The sequence below is a fragment of the Apium graveolens genome, chromosome 10 (genome assembly GCF_009905375.1).
Source record: "Apium graveolens cultivar Ventura chromosome 10, ASM990537v1, whole genome shotgun sequence".
In the NCBI taxonomy this organism is placed as follows: domain Eukaryota; kingdom Viridiplantae; phylum Streptophyta; class Magnoliopsida; order Apiales; family Apiaceae; genus Apium; species Apium graveolens.
This window is the reverse complement of record NC_133656.1, coordinates 89,804,756-89,826,350: the sequence shown is the minus strand read 5'-3', so window position 1 is coordinate 89,826,350 and position 21,595 is coordinate 89,804,756.

Here is a 21,595-nt window from a genome sequence, read left to right as displayed (position 1 = left end):
ACATACCTTTCGCTGAAGCTCTTGAACAGATGCCTAGCTATGCAAGGTCTATAAAAGGTATTCTCTCTCGGAAAGTGAAGCTCGATGACTTATAGACCGTTGCTCTTACGGAGGAATGCAGTGTTGTGCTGCAACAGAAGTTGCCTTCGAAGCTTAAAGATCCTGGAAGCTTCACTATTCCTTGCACTATAGGAAACTTGTCTTTCGACAAGTGTTTATGTGATTTGGGAGCTAGCATCAATCCGATGCCCTTGTCTATTTTCAAGAAGCTTGGTCTACCGGATCCGAAGCCGATATATATGTCCTTGCAGTTGGCCGATCGTTCTGTTACATATCCACAATGCGTGGTGGAGGATGTGTTGGTCAAGGTAGACAAACTCATCTTCCCTGCTGACTTTGTAATTCTTGACTTTGAGGAGGATAAGAAGATCTCCATCATCTTGGGAAGACCATTCTTGGCTACTGGCCGAACTATGATCGATGTGCAAAAAGGAGAGCTTACGATAAAGGTTCATGATCAAAAGTTCACTTTTAATATGTTCAAGGCAATAAAGTTACCCAAAACTAAAGATGAGTCCTTTAAAGTAGAGTGGGTAGACTCTGTCGTGAATTCAGAACTTGAGCAATTTCCAAAGCCAGAGACCTTAGAGAGATCCTTAATGGGGAAATCAGTTATTGATGACAAGGAAGGAGCAGAGCAGCTGTAGGTTTTGAATGCACCTCCGTGGAAGAGGAAGTTGGACATGCCATTTGATTCTCTTGGGTTAGCAGAGCTGAAAATTTCTTAGGAGCGTCTCGAGCCGTCTATTGAAGATGTTTCCACACTTGAGCTTCACCCACTACTAGATCACTTGAGTTATACATTCTTAGAGGGTTCTTCTCATGTACAACAGGTAGTTGATAGGACTGGTGTTGGTGATGAGAAGTACAGGCGAGTAATTAGGCGTATGGAGGCCATGCACGACATTCACCGTCGTTTTGCTACAGATTTGACACACGCTCTCGGTGCTATTTTCCGAGCCACTGGTGTCAAGGTTGATTGGACACCTGATCCTTCACCCGAGGAGGGTGATCTTTCCAACGACTAGGTATGCATGAAATCCTTATTATTGCTTTCAATGAGGACATTGAAAATTTTAAGTTTGGGGGTGATAATATAAGGATTAGTTTGTGTGTGTCCATATAGATTCATGTTGCATGATTAGTTGTAGTTCATTCATATTTTTGCATGATTGTTCATTTAGGTCATATTTGTTGCATTTTTGTTCGTGTTATTATGTGATTTCATATAGTTGCAATTGCAGGCATATTTTGCTTGATCCCTTAAGATGAACTATTCCTGATTGATTGGTTGATGTTGATATGAGTGTAGTGATGACGAATAGAGGGAGGTTTAAGTCCTAATGAATTGATTTGCATGCCAGAAAAAAATATTTTTATAAAGTCTTATAGGGTTGCTTTTGATCTAGATCATGATCATATTTGTTTAGTTGTTGAGATTTAATCACTTGTTTATATCTAGAATTTTTGGTATTCTCGTAATGACAAAAGAACACTGAATTTTTAAACTAGAGAAAAGCTTGGATTTCATTGCTAGTTATTGTAAGGCTAGGTGTCAAATGGCTAGTAGCCGGCTCATAGTTTTATGAGTAGTTTAGGGTTGAATGAGATGGAGCGAAACACACTCATTCAAAAATTGTTAAAAAAAAAAAGAAAAAAAAAGAAAAAAGAAAAGAAAAAAAATATGTGTTATGCATAATTGATCAAGAGTGAGCTGTTTAATACTCGAGTTATTAAGTTCTAGGGGACTTTGTGCCTAGTGACCTAAGGCTTGTATAGTTTGGGATCCGCTAACCTAACGCTCGCTACATGGGTATTATTGCATAAGTCTTTTGGGACCTCATTCATTACACGATCAAATAAGCATCTTTGTTATGTGTTCAATAATAGCATGAATCCTTGTATAACTCTAGTAGGAAGGGGGTGTTGTGAGTCATTATGCGTTTATCGTCTATTCTATTTATAAGCTTGTGATTGTTTTGATGAAAGATAAGTTATGGTTATGGATCTAGTATCGAGAGTATATATGTTAAGCATCCACACACGCACGTTTCTGGTTTGTGAGTTGGTTTATGGGATTTATTCGAGCTCTATTTTGAGTCATTGCATTCTTAGAGGCATTGGCTTATTCATTTGGTTATGGTTATTCTGAGGGGATCAATTTCATTATCAATTAGTTGCATTCACGTAGTTGCATTCATGCATTAGGTTTGTTTTGTAGTTTTGAGTCTGTTTATGCTTGAGGACAAGCATCGATTCAAGTTTGGGGGTGTGATAAGTGGATTTTATATCTACTTGGAATGCTTCATTTCAGGCTTAAGTTGGTGTTTTGGACTCAAGCTATTGGTATTTTTGATGTGTTTTTGCGTTATTGCATTTCAGGTGTAATAACCCAAAAAATTTGGACTTTTTGTAACCCTTATGGATAGTGATTTTGCTGAATAAGAAAGCCTTTCATGCCACACTTTGTAGAGGTTCTTTTATTGTTATTCTGAGATCTTATTAGTACTCTATATGGTATATAAGTGTATGTAAAGATCGTCAGAATCCAAATTCGAACACTTTGATTTTTCCCGAAAACCCACCAGATACAGAAAGAATTAAGTATAAGGTAACATGATTAAAATGATTTTAATTCAAGGATTATAAGAGAGGATCATAAAAGGAATATAAAATATTGAGAAAGGTTTAAGGGAACCTAAGTAATGAGATACCGGGTGTGATCCCTCAAATGATAAATGAGAACGAAAGTTAAGCGAACCGTATAACAGATCAGCGATCATTAGCCAAGTAATTAGGAGTTAATCAAAGAGGTTAATGTATGAAGATGTCATCACACCAACAAGAGGAAGACAAGTGTGACAAGATGACATAAGAGGATGATATAATCGTGACACAATGGGAAGGAATTGTTGGTTGATTGTAAGCCACACAATTTTTACCATGGTAAAAGGTTAATTAACAAACAAAAAGGAAGCAACCAAGCAAACACATTCATTTCTCTTCCCCCCATCTCCTTGCTCACGATTTTTTGAAGAAAAACAAGAAGAAAAATTTCCAAACCCAAGCTCCACTCAATCATAATTCAAGAGGTTTGTTTCTTTGGATCCTATATTTCATAACTAAGAAGAGCAAGTAGTTTGAGTGCTTGAATCAAAGGTTTTCTATCTCAAACAAATCATTTTAGTTTAGGGTGAATAGTAACTTTCAAGAACAAATTTTTGATTCTTGATTTTATTTGTAAGGTCAAGGTAGCTTAAGCATAGATAAAGGCTTCCATGGGCATTACAAGGATCTTTCATGGATTAAAAGCTTCAAGGAAGGTATAAAACTTCAAACCCTAGTTTTACTTTGAATATTTAGGAGTGGTTTTGGTTAATATAGTTCATGAGAAGCATGATGTTTGTGTGTTTAAAGTTTGGTTGGGTTTGTAGTGATTTGGATGATTGAATCTTGTTTATAGTTAATGAAACTTAAGTATAGTTAGTAGTTCATGTTTGTGGTTGAATAAATTGGAAAATCTTGAGGATATGGACTGATGTATTAAGGTTTGCAAGAATTTTGGTTGTATTGGTGGTTATGGGTTGAATTGTGGTTGATTTGTGGATGATTGGAGTAGGTAAACTTTGGTAATCGCGTAAACATAGCCATCGTAATGCCTGATTTACCTTAGACTGCTTTTGTTCTTAACATCAGGACCCGTGAACTCACTGTTAGGTTTTGACCATTGCCATGATTAGATAGTTCATGTTACGAGCTTCGTTTTGATATATGGTTCGCTTGAATCCGATGTGCGGTCTAGGAGAAACGACCGTTTTAAGTAACGGTGCTTCGCGAACAAATCATTACCCCTCGCCTTACTTTGAAAACTTGGTTAAGGTCCTTAAATGACTAATTGGAGTATGAAACAATTATGTAAAGTGGATTAGGCAGTTGGTAGGGTACTCGCGAAAGAATCTCCTTAAAATTCTTATTGGTTAATTTAATAAAAATGGTGGAGCCGAGGGTACTCGAACGACTAATGTGATTTGTTAAGCGTAGAAATGATCATAAGCGAACGTTAGGGTTCAATTGGTTAAAGTCTAGTTTCTTAAGCGACCGGGGTTTAATTACGACTTATGTTGTTGTTCATAGGTTATTGGACCCACTCTAAGCTTAAGTCTATCCGGGAACACTCAGGCAAGTTTTCTACCCGTTATACTGTTGTTGTGATGTAAATATATATATATGAATTATCTTGTGATAAGTGCATGATTGTTATTAGCAAATCTTTCGATATATTGGAGCATGCTGATATGGTATATATGCATGCCTGTTTCGTAATCTTGATATCTCTTTGTTGATTCAAATGCTAATAAGTTGCATAATAGCTATGCTAGAGATAAGCAGTAGTTGCGTATACCCTTAGTATAGGGGACCCAAAGGTGAACATTTTCTAAACCGGTAGTCGATATTCCCGAGTATTATATATATATATTTATATATATATATATATAGTTTTCAGAACTATTAATCGAATAAGGTTTATTCGATAACTTTATTTTATTTAATGAATATTATTTTGAATATTCATTCAAGGACTTGTGACTCCGCTTATTTTATTAAATGAATATTATTTTGAATATTCATTCGAGGACTTATGACTCCGCTTCTTTTATTAAATAATATTCTTTATTTTATTAAAGAATAATGTTTCGATAATCAAACTTATTTTCGATTATTCAAATTAAGATCCTACTTTCGTATAAGTATATCTTTGGTTATTTATTATTCATTTCAAGTATAAGTTTTAAAACTTCTACTTCAATTATTTTTATAAAGATCATCCTTTATGGGAATATTATTTATACAATAATATTCAGATATTTTCTAATATATCGGGACTGATTTATTTCATTAAATTAGCATTACTCCAAACATTCTTAAAAATATTTTAGAGTCTTCAAAATGATTTTAAAAGTTAGAGCGGATCCCAAAACTCATTTTTTTATATTTAAGATCTTCCTTTCAAAGGGGATTTAAATACTCGCTCAAAACCTGAGGGATCCGGCTCTGTGGTGTATTTTATATTCACAACGAGGTTGTTGTTTTGATAAATGAATTGATTACTTACCCAACGTTCGGGAAGTAAGTCCATCTATTTGAGTCGACATAAGCAACATGGGCTCAGTGGGCATCCATGAAAGTGTAAGTGGCTCAGTGGGAGTCTATCAATGCGTAAGTGGCTGAGTGGCAGTCCAACATAGGTCCTAATGCGGCCAGGGTGATGACCAGTGGGGAATTCGTCCATCTACTAGTAGAAAAGGTTACTTATTGGTATCTTTGCCTGATCAGCAAGATATCGGGTTTATGCCAAAATTCTTTTCTTTCCAAAATTCATTGGATATTGCAACTCTGTTCATACTTTACATGATAGAGGTTTTCAGGAAATGTATGAGAGATATATATGGATATATATATATATCGGGACTTAATGAAGTATCTCGTAACTTCATTTCATTCAATAATATTTCAAAGATCGAATCTATGCAAGTCTTATCTTGTAGTCTCATCTATGTGATGAACTTTTGAAACTGGTAATAACTTGAACGGTGGTAGTTCAAGTAGTATTTGGAAAAGATATAAGTATATTGGGGTATCTTGTAACTTCATCTTTTTAACTTATATCTGGTTAATGATTATCTTATACATGACAAAGATTTTCAGAAAAATGTTGAGACAAGGTTAGATATATGAGATCACCTTGCAACGATATTTTTATACAGTTATAAACTGGAACTCTGGGTATATTATACATGGCAGAGGATTTCAAAGATTTTGAAAATTATATATGTATTAAGATATCAAACTTGGTTCATTTCTTGTGACCAAGACTTTCATGAGTATTATGAGAATGCTCATATATTGTTAATTATTATACATATTATTTCGGTGGGCTTGTTGCTCACCCTTGCTTTCTTCTTTCATCACACAACAATAGATAGACAAGATGAACAGGACCAAGCTCCGAATTTGTGAGCGGATAGGAAACATTCCGCAGTTTCCTGTAGGCGTTGATGCCGCTGTAGCTGAGGTAGAAATTACCAATAGGCTAGGCTTTCAACTTCTGATGTACCCGACTTATGTATCTATATGAATTGTAATAATGGCAAAGAAATGTAAATTTATTCAGAAACCCTTTTAAGGTGTAACGGTTTATAATTGTGGAATAAATGACTTGTGTTATTTTTGGTATTCATCTCTGAGACTATAACTTGTGGTGTGTGTGTGTGTATTGTGGGGTCACAGTACGCAGTAGTTGGTTGTTTATTAAGGTTAAGTGTTATTAAGGGAAATGGAACTCGTGACAACCCGGATCCCCGACCCTGGATTTGGGGGTGTTACAGAAATGGTATCAGAGCTAAGCATTATAAACCTCAGAGATGATGTGACGTTAAAATAATAAGTTCACTAAGATAATAAGAACTCTTGCCAAGTTCATAGTCAGACTACCTAACGTAGTACTGACAGTTAAAACCCTTATGGGAACCCTTATAAATATCGTGATAGAAGCGTAGTTCATTATCGTATATGGTAGCGGGACTCCGAACCGTGAGGTTGAGGAGCAACGACGCGATGATGTTTTATTACTTATTAGGAGATCAGATTGTGGATCCAATAGAGCGTCCTAACGAGGGACCGGATAATGCTCATATTGAGGATGTAGCCGTTGAGGAGGTTGTCCCAGAAAAGATTATTGCCGTGAAGGATCCTGCCAAGAATGAATAAAGGACCACTGAGGAATTGATGACCATGGTTAGGGCGACTACCAGAGGTAGGATTGGTCGGTCACTACCGGAGGTTCGTTCAAATTTATAAAGGTAGTAGCCCCTTTAACGCGGCTTACTCGTAAGACTGAGAAGTTCGAATGGACAGAGAAATGCGAGAACAACTTTTAAGAACTGAAGCAAAGGTTGGTGACGACCCCTATGTTGGCGTTTTTGGATGGAAAAGGAGATTTTGTGAAGTGTAGTGATGCTTCGTATAAGGGCTTAGGGTGCGTGCTTATGCAGCACGGTAAGGTAATCGCGTACACGTCAAGACAATTAAGGGAATATGAAATTCGATATCCCACCCATGATCTTGGGCTCACGGCAATAGTTTTTCCCTAAATATTGGAGGCACTACTTTTATGGAGAGAAGTGCGAGGTTTATGCAAACCCCAAGAGCTCAAGTATATTTTCACGTAGAAAGAGCTCAACATACGCCAGAGGAGGCGGTTAGAGCTAATCAAGAATTATGATTGGGAGATTCTTTATCATTCGGGGGAAAGCCAATGTGGTGGCTGATGCCCTTAGTAAAAAGGAGAGACTCAAGATGATAATGTCTTCGGAAGAATTGATAAGAGATTTTGAGAAAATGGAAATAGAAATGAAGGTAACCGGAGCCGGCACTGAAAGGCTGTTTGAGATTGTAATACAGCCCGAATTGTTGAAAAAGATCATATTGTGCCAAGAAAAAATGATGAATGAAGGCAGAGAGCCAATGACTGGAGAAGAGATTAATACCGAGAAAGATGATAAGGGAATAACGAGGTATTCCTACAGAATTTGGGTTCCAAACGTTTAAGAGCTCAAGGACTGGATCTTAGATGAAATCCATAGCTCGAGGAATAAGATTTAGGGCAAACCCCGAATGTGATAGTCAGGGAGGTTGCCATTAAGAAAGAAGGAGCCCATAACATAATTAAGTGGAAAACAAGGATTTTAACGTATAAGATAACCCCAAGTATAGGAGAAGGATGAAACATTTCATACTAAGGAAATAGAAAGTCGAGTAAGGAAAGGAGACCCGAGACGGTACTCCTATACGGCAATTCATGGACCTGTCTAAAAAGAACTTAGACTATTATCCCCAACCACCACCCTGAGGAGACAGTGCGGTGGGAAATTCTTTCAGGACCTTTAAGTCGCTAAGCTCTCAGAGTTCCAAGGAACAAGCGAACCCAGTAGAGGCGAGAGCTTGGCTAAAGGAAATATAGGAATCATTTGAGATTCTAAATGATGGACGAATCACAAAAGACTATTTTTGTCACTTACCTTCCTAGGAGAGAGGCCACCCGTTGGTGAAAGGCCAAGAAAGGCATGGAGCCAGAGGTTATAATAAACTGATTAAAGTTCAGACAATTGTTTTCGGGAAAGTAATTCCCAAGGTTATGGAGATAGTGTAAAAGCTTTAGAGCCGAAACAAAGGCGGATGAGTATGATAAATTATGAATCTAAGATTGTAAAAGTTGTCAAGATTCGTTCTGATGACAAGAATCCCAGAATAATGTGATGTTTGAAGTCAATGATTAGTGGGTTCGTGAAATGATTGTAAGAGAGAGGTAAATAAAAAGAAACTGAAGTGGAAAGGAAAATAAAGACAATAGAGTTTGAGGAATGATAAGGGAGTTGGGTATGAGGAAACCCTAAAGACTCGTAGCAATAGAAATAGAACAGTATGTATTCGTCAGGATGAGGGTGATTCACCATACGTTAAAGTTGATGGTTGAATGCATAAGAGATACATATATTTTATCCCCTGTAAGTTGGGAGGATTCGAGGAAACCTTGAGATAGTTCAAATGATAAATAATGAGACGCGGATAGACTGAGGAGACAAGAAAATAAGAAATTAGGAAAATTGGATTAAGGAAGTGACCTTCAAGAATGTGAAGTGTAAGACGGGTGGCATGATACCCAGAAAGGGAGACGCCAGGTATGAAAGATATCCCAACATTGAGATGACTGTTGAGATAAATAACAAAAGTAAATGAGGAATTATTAAGAAGAAGTTCACGTTGAACATGACCAATATCTTCCAGAACATCCCTGTTGTCATTACCAAATTAGGAAAGAAAAGCGGGTAACCATTGTTATCTTTTGAAGGCCATATGGGTTGACCTCAGTTTGAATAAGGATGCTATTGTGAAATTGGTATAGACTATCTGGGTGTGAATGATTGAATAAGATAATCTATCAAGGATATATGACTTGATTTATCCATGAAAGGATGCAAGTACCTTTTTAAAGGTGGAATTAAGGATATAACTTTGATAACTTAAAATGAATCCTAGGGGAATGCATAAAGGTTGGCATTTCACCCTTAATAGGGACAACATGAGTTTTGACAGTATGAATTGGAAAGGATCAAGGTAACAACAACCTTTAAAGATCAGTCGAGAAAGTTTTCAGAACTATATAGACAATGGTTCTAGTATTAGTAAATGGTATCTTGATATGCCATGTACCTAGGGAGTAAATGATGAAGGATTTAAGGATAACCTTAGAGGTTTTACAAGGAGAAAGGTAATATTCAAAATTCTCAAGGATACAAATTTTGATAAAGGAAATATGACGTAATTATAATAATGCCAGGTGGGCATGTATTAAACCATAAGAAATTATAGATCGGCCCAATAAAGGTCGAGATTGGTGAAAACAAGTAGGGCCCAAGATAAGAGATGTCCTATGTATGATCAAGAGTCAGTCGTGACAATGTTAACATCAAAAAGACCGAGGCAACAACTTATGGAAAAAAATGGTGATATTTTTTTTTCTCTCACCAAAGCGTAAGGAAGAGCATTTTCACACAAGCAATGATTGGAAATGAGGTAGAAAATTTAGTTGAAGATCATTTAAAATGACATTGATTGTAAGAAAATTTTACTATCAGGAAAGGCCAAAGAGGTGGCCGACACTCTAAGTGTAAGAGAGGAATTATAGGCGCTCATGCCAGAGAAATACAGTGATGATGGTTGAAGCCGGGAAGGCTGTATTATGGTTTAGAAGATTGACATTCCTTCTTATGACTGTGCAATACCCAACCGTAATAGTAGTTTGGTAAAGGTTTAATTCGTGTAATCGCAATGAGCGGGCTATCTATCTTAGAATGTACTATCTTGAGAATAAGCCAGGACCATGTTTCAAACGGACTAAACAAACCTTTGAGTTAAGTCTTCTATTGAAGGCATATGATTAAGAATGGTATTAACCTGCTATCGTTGCTTTCATTGAAACTCTTCTGCAATTTTATCTGCTTCATGTCATATGTACGTCAAGTTCAGGAGTGTTCTTCATAAATCATGAACGGTGAACATGTTACCTCCTTAGAAGAATTCGATACGATATGTATGGACTCCATATGGTTAGCTATTAAGACTTCATGGAAAATGAATGACTACAATAGGTCAACGGTGGACCATAGTAATGAAGGAATGATTCTACGAGTAATGAGCCGATTACTTACAACCGTGAGAGTTGTATTGGAATGGATGTTGAGATTGAGTACCACTAATCGGGTCATGGTGGTGTATAAGTTATCATTGATTGACTAATTAAGTTGATTATTTTTTTTTTGCTAAATATTAAGTTGATTATTTACCTACTGAATACTTATTCCTTCTTATCAATAGAGAGTCGTATTACTATACGAGGAAGGTTGCGGTGCAAGCATAATATTCTAATAATGATGATGTCTAGAATGAGATCCCTAATTCGATTTTCGATGTTGAGGAAGTTTCAAAGGTGATTGTGTATAAGCTCGCGCAAGAGCATGGGTCCATAGAATGATGGACGGAATAACAAAAATATTTAGGCATGTGAAATACGATGCAATAATACTTGATGTTGAGATATACACATATATATGTTTTGTTCTCCTATGATAAACCTCTATAGTGCAGGGGTAGACTCCAAGCCAAATGTTTTTTGGCAATTTTTTTTATATAATTCTCTTAATTTTTTTTTTCTTCTTTTCATTTTCGTGTAAACTGAGAAGAATAACCCTTCCAGAAGGGGAGGTGTTGCCGAATGACTATCTATCGGTGTGATAGAAGCCTAGTAGGATACCACATGTTGTTTAATTGCTTGTCAAGTACTAAAGGCTGGCCACCTTCTGTACTAACTATGCAATAGAACGAGTGTTCATGATCATAGTGATCTCTCAATAAATTCTTTTACTTCTATACGATAGATCAAGCTTTCGAAGATGGAAGCAGCTAAAGGAAGTGGTACCAAGTACGGTGGTATTCCGATTCTAACGCGTTCGTGATACTAAGGTTGACGCGATTATTAAAAGGTTATAAAACTCTAGCGAGTAAAGGTATATCTAGAATAGTATTTTGTACGGAAGATAATAATGATTACGAACTGGAAAAAAATGGGTATTGAGAAGCAAAAGCTATAATGCTAGAAGCTATGAGGAGAGTCTGTGCAATAGACTTGAAAGAATTTGGAATGATCACTTAACGCGGATTGATTTTTCTTACGACAATAGATCATATGTCATTATCGAGATGTCGCCTTATGAGATCCTTGAGGGAAGACATTGTCGATCTCCCTTATGTTAGGATGAAGTTGTAGAGCGCAAGATGCTCGGACCAGCAGTAGTCCAAAGGACCAAGGATATAATAGATCTAATCAGAGGACGGCTGGTAGTAGCCCAAGATGGACATAAGAAGTATGTTGAATTGACACGAAAGGACAAAGAATAGGAAGTAGGGGACCTAGTGCTGTTATAGGTATTCCCTTGGAAAGGATGAATGAGGTTCGGAAAGAAAGGAAAGCTAAGCCCACAAATTGTTGGCCCCTTTGAGATATTAAGACCTATTGGGAAGTTACCATATGAGCTATCCCTACCCCCGAAACTATAGCAAGTTCATAACGTGTTCCACGTATCAATGTTAAGAAAGTGTATTCAGGATGCCAGACAAATAGGGGCATATGAGCGCATAGGCATGCAACCAAACGTAATATATATGGAGCAACCAGGAAGGGTTATAGATCGAAAAGGAACAAGTGCTTAGGAGAAAGGTTATCGTGCTAGTCAGAGTTTTGTGGTAGAACCACAATGTGGGAAAATTGAATTGAGAGTTAGAAGGCACAATGCTAGAAAAGTACCCCCATTTGTATCTATCTGATTCTGGGACGGAATCCTTTTAAGGAGGGGAGACTGTAATAACCCAAAAAATTTGGACTTTTTGTAACCCTTATGAATAGTGATTTTGCTGATTATGCTGAATAAGAAAACCTTTCATGCCACACTTTGTAGAGGTTCTTTTATTGTTATTATGAGATCTTATTAGTACTCTATATGGTATATAAGTGTATGTAAAGATCGTCAAAATCCAAATTCAAACACTTTGATTTTTCCCGAAAACCCACCAGATACAGAAAGAATTAAGTATAAGGTAACATGATTAAAATGATTTTAATTCAAGGATTATAAGAGAGGATCATAAAAGAAATATAAAATATTGAGAAAGGTTTAAGGGAACCTAAGTAATGAGATCCCGGGTGTGATCCCTTAAACGATAAACGAGAACGAAAGTTAAGCGAACCGTATAACAGATCAGCGATCATTAACCAAGTAATTAGGAGTTAATCAAAGAGGTTAATTTATGATGATGTCATCACACCAACAAGAGGAAGACAAGTGTGACAAGATGACATAAGAGGATGACATAAGCATGACACAATGGGAAGGAATTGTTGGTTGATTGTAAGCCACAAAATTTTTACCATGGTAAAAGGTTAATTAACAAACAAAAAGGAAGCAACCAAGCAAACACATTCATTTCTCTTCCCCCCATATCCTTGCTCACGGTTTTTTGAAGAAAAACAAGAAGAAAAATTTCCAAACCCAAGCTCCACTCAATCATAATTCAAGAGGTTTGTTTCTTTGGATCCTATATTTCATAACTAAGAAGAGCAAGTACTTTGAGTGCTTGAATCAAAGGTTTTCTATCTCAAACAAATCATTTTAGTTTAGGGTGAATAGTAACTTTCAAGAACAAATTTTTAATTCTTGATTTTATTTTTAAGGTCAAGGTAGCTTAAGCATAGATAAAGGCTTCCATGGGCATTCTAAGGATCTTCATGGATTAAAAGCTTCAAGGAAGGTATAAAACTTCAAACCCTAGTTTTACTTTGAATATTTTGGAGTGGTTTTGATTAATATAGTTCATGAGAAGCATGATGCTTGTGTGTTTAAAGTTTGGTTGGGTTTGTAGTGATTTGGATGATTGAATCTTGTTTATAGTTAATGAAACTTAAGTATAGTTAGTAGTTCATGTTTGTGGTTGAATAAATTGGAAAATCTTGAGGATATGGACTGATGTATTAAGGTTTGGATGAATTTTGGTTGTATTGGTGGTTATGGGTTGAATTTTGGTTGATTTGTGGATGACTAGAGTAGTTAAACTTTGGTAATCGCGTAAACATAGCCGTCGTAATGCCCGATTTACTTTAGACTGCTTTTGTTCTTAACATCAGGACCCGTGAATTCACTGTTAGGTTTTGACCATTTCCATGATTAGATAGTGCATGTTACGAGCTTCATTTTGATATGTGGTTCGCTTGAATCCGATGTGCGGTTTAGGAGAAACGACCGTTTTAAGTAACGGTGCTTCGCGAACGAATCATTACCCCTCGCCTTACTTTGAAACCTTGGTTAAGGTCCTTAAATGACTAATTGGAGTATGAAACAATTATTTAAAGTGGATTAGGCAGTTGGTAGGGTACTCGCGAAAGAATCGCCTTAAAATTCTTAATGGTTAATTTATTAAAAATGGTGGAGCCGAGGGTACTCGAACGACTAATGTGATTTGTTAAGCGTAGAAATGATCATAAGCGAACGTTAGGGTTCAATTGGTTAAAGTCTAGTTTCTTAAGCGACCGGGGTTTATTTCCGACTTATGTTGTTGTTCATAGGTTATCGGACCCACTCCAAGCTTAAGTCTATCCGGGAACACTCAGGCAAGTTTTCTACTGTTGTTGTGATGTAAATATATGTATATGCATTATCTTGTGATAAGTGTATGATTGTTATTAGAAAATCTTGCGATATATTGGAGCATGCTGATATGGTATATATGCATGCCTGGTTCGAAATCTTGATATCTCTTTGTTAATTCAAATGCTTATAAGTTGCATAATACCTATGCTAGAGATAAGCAGTAGTTGCGTATACCCTTAGTATAGGCGACCCAAAGGTGAACATTTTCTAAACCGGGAGTCGATATTCCCGAGTATAATATATATATATATATATTTATATATATAGATATAGTTTTCAGAACTATTAATCGAATAAGGTTTATTCGATAACTTTATTTTATTTAATGAATATTATTTTGAATATTCATTCAAGGACTTGTGACTCCGCTTATTTTATTAAATGAATATTATTTTGAATATTCATTCGAGGACTTATGACTCCGCTTCTTTTATTAAATAATATTCTTTATTTTATTAAAGAATAATGTTTCGATAATCAAACTTATTTTCGATTATTCAAATAAAGATCGTACATAGTATAAGTATATCTTTGGTTATTTATTATTCATTTCAAGTATAAGTTTTAAAACTTCTACTTCAATTATTTTTATAAAGATCATCCTTTATGGGATATTATTTAAACAATAATATTCAGATATTTTCTAATATATCGGGACTGATTTATTTCATTAAATCAGCATTATTCCAAACATTCTTAAAAATGTTTTAGAGTCTTCAAAATAATTTTAAAAGTTAGAGCGGATCCCAAAACTCATTTTTTTATATTTAAGATCTTCTTTTCAAAGGGGATTTAAATACTTGCTCAAAACCTTAGGGATCCGGCTCTATGGTATATTTTATATTCGCAACGAGGTTGCTGTTTTGATAAATGAATTGATTACTTACCCAACGTTCGGGAAGTAAGTCCATCTATTTGAGTCGACATAAGCAACATGGGCTCAGTGAGCGTCCATGAAAGTGTAAGTGGCTCAATGGGAGTCCATCAATGCGTAAGTAGCTGAGTGGCAGTCCAGCATAGGTCCTAATGCGGCCAGGGTGATGACCAGTGGGGAATTCCTTCATCTACTAGTAGAAAAGGTTACTTATTGGTATCTTTGCCTGATCAGCAAGATATTGGGTTTATGCCAAAATTCTTTTCTTTCCAAAATTCATTGGATATTTCAACTCTGTTCATACTTTACATGATAGAGGTTTTCTTGAAAATGTATGAGAGATATATATGGATATATATATATATATCGGGACTTAATGAAGTATCTCGTAACTTCATTTCATTCAATAATATTTCAAAGATCGAATCTATGCAAGTCTTATCTTGTAGTCTCATCTATGTGATGAACTTTTGAAACTGGTTATAACTTGAACGGTGGTAGTTCAAGTAGTATTTGGAAAAGATATAAGTATATTGGGGTATCTTGTAACTTCATCTTTTCAACTTATATCTGGTTAATGATTATCTTATACATGACAAAGATTTTCAGAAAAACGTTGAGACAAGGTTAGATATATGAGATCACCATGCAATGATATTTTTATACAGTTATAAACTGGAACTCTGGGTATATTATACATGGCAGAGGATTTCAAAGATTTTGAAAAGTGTATATATGTATACATACTGAATATTTTACGACTTCGTCGCATTAAGATATCAAACTTGGTTCATTTCTTGTGACCAAGACTTTCATGAGTATTATGAGAATGCTCATATATTGTTAATTATTATACATATTATTTCGGTGGGCTTGTTGCTCACCCTTGCTTTTTTCTTTCATCACACAACAATAGATAGACAAGATGAACAGGACCAAGCTCCCAATTTGAGAGCGAATAGGAAACATTCCGCAGTTTCATGTAGGCGTTGATGCCGCTGTAGCTGAGGTAGAAATTACCAATAGGCTAGGCTTTCAACTTCTGATGTACCCGACTTATGTATCTATATGAATTGTAATAATGGCAAAGAAATGTAAGTTTATTCAGAAACCCTTTTAAGGTGTAACGGTTTATAATTGTGGAATAAATGACTTGTGTTATTTTTGATATTCTCTCTGAGACTATAACTTGTGGTGTGTGTGTATGTGTGTATATTGTGGGGTCACAGTATGCAGTAGTTGGTTGTTTATTAAGGTCAAGTGTTATTAAGGGAAATGGAACTCGTGACAACCCGGATCCCCGACCCCGGATTTGGGGGTGTTACATCAGGCATTAGTAATATGAAGAAAGGAGCTTTTCAAGGAAATATGCTGAAAAGAGATCAAAATTATAAGTCTAGGACATTCTCAAGTTGTAGAGAATCTCGTTAGCTTTGCATGGGCAGTTGAATCGCCTAATTCTGACGAGCAGAACTCAAGTTATGGCCAAAAGAAGAATTGTCAGAAAAATTCCAGAATGTCAGCGCGGCCGCGCCGCTGAAATCACTATTTTAGCGTGGCCGCGCCCGGTTTCTTCCCCAGAATCCTGATTTTAGTCGAATTGAAGATTTTGAGAGTCCTGGTCATCCTGGAGCCTATATATACCCATAAAAAGATGTTTTCAACAACAAGGAGGCCTGAGAGAGCAATAAGAAGACCTAGAGAGCACGAGAAGTCTACGGAGAAGAAGACTCTTGTTTTCTTCAATATAGATGATACTCGGATGCTTGTTTTTTATTTATCTTTGAACCCTAGCACTCTTATATTATTTATTATCATGCTTTCATTGGAACCCATGACGACGATGAGTTCTATTATGAACTAATCATTATCGTGGGATTCTAGCGGATTTAATTATGGATTTCTTTAGTTAATTTGTTTTGATACCTTGATGTGTGGTGATGGTATGATAACCTAGTATTGGTTATGCTTATTCGTCTTATGTGCGTAGCTAACATATAAGATAGTGTGTTAATTCTTAATGAAGCGAAAGTGAATTTAAGGATTTAGAACTTGACATGCTAGCATAGGTTCATGTATTTGTTATGCATGATTCGTAGGTAATTTTAACCATCTTACTTCATCTGTGTAATCAAGATAGATAACTTGTTTACCGTTATGTTGTCAAATTATATAGACATATAAGGTCTCAATATAATTGGTGTCTATTCAGCTTCTATCTCTTTTTTGGATGTCTGGTAGTATGGTACTCGTGCAACGAAAGTTGGCGTTTATCAGTTTCGTGTTATCTCATTAGTGTCATCACCATTGCATGCTAAGGTTAAGAACAATGACTTTGAATGAAGTATTTAATGAAGTTAGGATCCCATGTTTGTCATATATAGTAATTCAACCTCAATTCTCTTAGTTATTGTTATTTAGTATAATCTCTTAGTTTAATCAAAACCCAATTTGTTATTTGTCTTAGCATTGAGCAATAACCATACATTGTTGCATAGGTGCATAAATTGAACTTAACCTAAACCAGTCTCTGTGGGAACGAATCTGATTTATATCTTATACTAGTTGCGAACGCGTATACTTGCATGAATATTAGCGCGTGTTTTTGCCCTAATAGGAGCCCAGCTCATGTCCCAACTAATGAGCCCAACTCACATGTGAGAGCTCAGCTCCCATGTGCCGGCCCAACTCACACATGAATCCACAATCATGTCTCACATGTGTGAGCCCAGTTCTTCAATGCACCCATAGGGACCTATTTAGGGCCCATGACCGAAAGCTGGCATAACAACTACCCCCAAAATTCCTGGTGACATCTTGAGGCTAGGAATTTTCAATATTTGCTTTTCTGATCCTGCAAGTGCGAGCCCCTGAGGTCGCACCCGGTCGCCTCGTATGCCTTCCAACGGTCATGATTCTTGAACCCATGACGACTGTAGGACAGCTGACGTAGGGATCCGTGTCATCCTCTGAGATGATGACACGTGTTAACTCCTCTTTCTCTCTCCTATCCCTTATAAATATGTGAACTTCAACTTCATTTCTTCACTTATTCAAGAACACTAACAAATTGCTGTCCATTTTCCTCAAGGATCTACCACGGCCAAAACATTCATCACCACAAGAACCGTCTACCGGCGGTGATATTCTCCGGCAACAGATTCATCAGGATCATTCTTTGAATCATCTACAGGTATTACTTTGATCCAAAATCATGCATTTTCATTGTTATGTCACATGCGAGCGCCCACCACGTGTTTGATGCGAGGTCTCTTTAACACATTCACACACCACGATGTGAACCCATGGGCTCGTATATACTCTTAGGACACTTAGATGCGACCCCACTTTTGTGTGCGACGTGAGGACACTTAGGTGCGACCCCTTTTTTATTTTCATTTTTAGGTCATACACTAATGTAATAACCCCAAAAATTTTGGACTTTTTGTAACCCTTATGAATAGTGATTTTGCTGATTATACTGAATAAGAAAACTTTTCATGCCACACTATGTAGGAGTTCTTTTATTGATATTCTGAGCTCTTATTAGTACTCTATATCGTATATAAGTGTATGTAAAGATCGTCAGAATCCAAATTCGAACACTTTGATTTTCCCGAAAATCCACCAGATACCGAAAGAATTGAGTATAAGGTAACATGATTAAAAGGATTTAAATTCAAGGATATTAAGAGAGGATCATAAAAGGAATATAATATATTGAGAAAGGTTAAGGGAACCCAAGTAATAAGATCCCGGATATGATCCCTCAAACGATTAGCAAGAACAAACGATAAAGGAGTCGTAAAACAATTAAACGACGAGTAATGCAAGAGAGATTAGTGCAAGGATTAGGGATGATAATCAAGCAATTAAGCAAGGATTAGCATAAGAAGATGCTTCCACCACCAAGTGATGACAAGTGGCAAATGATAAAGTCACCAAGATGATGTCATGCTTAGTCATACTCCACTCACTTTAATTAACCAACAAATCATCTAAATATCCCATTCACTTCATTTTCCACCACAAAAACATTCAAAAAAGAAAACACTCTCCCAAGAACACCTAGCTCTCGGCTTCTTCATCTTTTCAAGGAGAAAAATTCCAAAAATCAAGATTCTAGCTTTGTTAAATTGCAAGGTAATTACCCAAGGTCCCTTTGTAATATCCGGGATATATCGTGCAATTATTTTTGCTAATAGATAATTATTATATGTATTCAGTATCTATTCTGTGAATAATTTAAGTGTTAAATGTGTTTGAATGTTTAAAAATGTTATTAATTAAGTATTTCAATTTTTATATGTTCCAAATAAAATATAGATAATTGTCATATCTTCCTAATTATTTTTATGTTGATTTATGAATATATAGGAATCATATGAATTTTATAAAAAAAATTTCCGGGTATTTAAAATCGATTTTATAAAAACGGGAACCAACCGACATCATCCGTGGTTACATTTTTAGAACCCGAAACTCTTCCGAGAACTCCTTCCTAACCCAATTCTAATATTCTGAGCATATTCCGTGTTTTGACTATTTCGATCCGGCGTACGGTTTGTCCTGCGCGGGTCCCGGCGTAACATTTTCGATACAATATTCGTTTCGGTAAATCAATAAAACTCGTATTTTTGATAAACGGGAGCTTTTTATTAAACTATTACAATTATCACTTCGTAATACGTGTAACCAGGCGCTGAGACCAAGACCGCAGTACAAATTGTACTGATTTGGATAATTATCACGAAAACCGATACCGTTTGGATCAGTTTTTATAAATAAACGTACCGTTTTGTATCTGGAATGATCCAACGGGATACTAATTTTCCGTAATTATAAATAGCCTCTACCGTATTTTATTTTGTACCGGAAATCAATTGCAAACAGTATTTACAGAGTTTTTACAGAGAAAATACTATAATTATATTTTGTTCTTCGTAATCAAACACAAATTCGAAGGCGTTATTGATGTCCGATTTTGGCGTACATATATTCAAAACGAAGCTACTGAAATTTAGAATCCAAATCTTCCATCAATTTCAACCCAGAAACATCAGAGTAAGAAAGGCGTAAGAAAGAGAAGCAGGTGATCAGAAAATAGAATCTACATGTAGAAAATACAACAAGTGCTCAAAGGATAGAAGCGAGGCATAGGAGAAGCAGACGAGTGATTGTTGAATGGGGTCATTAGACAAGTACCAGTGAAGTTGAAATCGATTATGATAAGGAAAGTATTTCTAAACCTTTCTCAAGATACAATGCAAATATTTCTAAATTCTCTTGTGACATATTGTTAATACCCAAAATAGTTCTGTTTTATACTGTACACATTTTGAATCCTTCAGCCTTGAACCTGAGCCACAGCATTTAATCTTTGAGCAGTAAGCCTTATTCTTTGTAAACCATTTCTTGTTGATTTACCAGATACTAAACCACACAAATAAGATACTACTCCACAAATATATATCCATCATATATACCAAACACTGGAACAGAATTGTTTACACATCACATACAGAAACTTTTATACTCAACCATACCTTGTGATATCAAAGTACTAAAACCTTGTAAAAACACTATTCATCTAATATCCGATTATCCTACCGGTTGGAGGCCACTTCTTTTATGTATTTTGACATACCTTTTTTTTGGTAACTATGAATTTTTACCATGCTCTTTTACAAATGTTTTATGGTTATTGATTATGATCTGGTTTAATTGAACTCTGTTGTTTATCATATTGAAATGCTTTAGAATTGGATAGTTTTCTTTGTGTGGACCAGATTCGTGGTCAGACCATATCGATGGTCAAGTTAGGCCAATGTGTGCCTTGGATCCAGTAGTTAGAGCAGTGCTGTGTGCCTTGCTCGGGATTAGTGCGTGACTGATCAGCAGCCTAACCTTGGTTTTAAAAACTTAAAATGAATATCCAATTCTATTGACTGTTTAACAGGAACTTGATTCCTTTGAATCACCTCGTTTATTATTGTTTAACCTCAATTATTGATAATATGACTTGCTGAGCTAGTTAGCTCACTCTTGCGAATCTTTTTATGTATTCTACAGTTAAGAAGGATACGGTTGATAGTGAGGTTTCCCAGTTCAATGTTCGAGCTAGGATTCCAGATTATGATTGATCGAGCTAGCATGAGCTTAATGCAGTAGAGAGATAGTAAGGTTGTAAGAATAATTTTATATCAGTTGTAAATTAAATTAGTTGGGATTTGGTACGTTGTAATAAAAGTTAAGGTTGTGGCTTGTTTTTATACTTTAACCTGTTGCGATCCATGGTTAAGTAAAGCAGGGTCCTTGCAAATAATATTTTATATACAGGTTTATATTTTGTGTATGTGTTGTGGACCCCAAACTTCTGACCCGGGTTTGGAGGGCGCCACACCCTTATGATTAGATAAGCATATCCTAGGAGTTTAAGCTTCTATTTCTTCATGAATCTCTTCCAATAAATCAAGGAAGAAGATGATGAATAGTGTTTTCAAGATTACTAACTTTATTTTCTTTGATTTCCTTTAAGATCCAAGCATTCCTAAGCTATCTCAAGGCTTCTTAAGGCTTCCTAGCTACTCTAATCACTCTAAGGAAGGTATAACCCTTCCAAACCCTAACTTTACTTTGAGTATTAGGTTTGGCTTTGTTTTTTATAGTTCATGAGAGCACGATTCATGTATATTTAGAGTTTGGTTGGATTTGTAATGAGTTTGAGTTGTAGATCTTGGTTATTGGTTAATGAACCTTAGTATGGTTAGTAGCTTTTGTTTGTGATTGAATGAGTTGGATAAAACATGAAGTAATGGACTGATGTAGTGAGGTTTGGATGGAT